Source organism: Sinocyclocheilus anshuiensis, unplaced genomic scaffold (assembly GCF_001515605.1).
Source record: "Sinocyclocheilus anshuiensis isolate Anshui unplaced genomic scaffold, SAMN03320099.WGS_v1.1 scaffold1571, whole genome shotgun sequence".
Classification (NCBI taxonomy): Eukaryota; Metazoa; Chordata; class Actinopteri; order Cypriniformes; family Cyprinidae; genus Sinocyclocheilus; species Sinocyclocheilus anshuiensis.
Window position 1 is genome coordinate 73336 of NW_015551107.1, and position 708 is coordinate 74043.

Genomic DNA, 708 nt, shown 5'->3' on the forward strand with positions numbered 1-708 from the left:
CTCGGACTGGATTTGAGATACTATCTAATTGATAGGGAGCATCTTGAACCGAAGCCGTTTGATAGCGCGGTTCAGAAGACGGAGATCTAAAATCAGACGCAACCCCCCATCCTTGTTGGCTGCGTCGGCGAAAAGGCCAGAGGGTGATAGCGGGGTGTCTAGGAGGAAGAATCTGTCGTTATCTTGCATTTCAGACAGATTCAACCACAGATGCCGTTCCGTGGCCACCATAGCTGCCACTGAACGGCCGATCTGGATTTCAGAAAACGCTCGTCTAATTTACTTTTAGGATGAGCGTCCTGTTTCTTGGCTGGCCAATCGATATTTCATTTGGCAACTGCACGAGTCACACCCCATACGTGAGGGACTGTGGTGGCGAGTCCACAGTCTCCTCTGTCTCGACACTCATCACATCCACCTCCTCGGAGGAAGATAGATGAAGTGTCTGGCTCTCTCTCTGGGGGGAAGAAACCGCAGCGCGGGCTTCCGAACCCTGAGAGAGAGCCGCGGATCTAGCGGGTGAGGACCGAGAAAAGAACGAGCCCGTCTCGGATCCCTCCGCTAAATCCACCCGCGATCCCCACGACAACAGTCTATGCTGTGCCTCGGCAACAGTGGGACCACTGCCAGCGGGATCGCGAGCCTGGCCGCTCTCATCAAACACAGCCAGGCGAGAGCGGAGCATACGCAGCGAGAGTAACTCGCAGT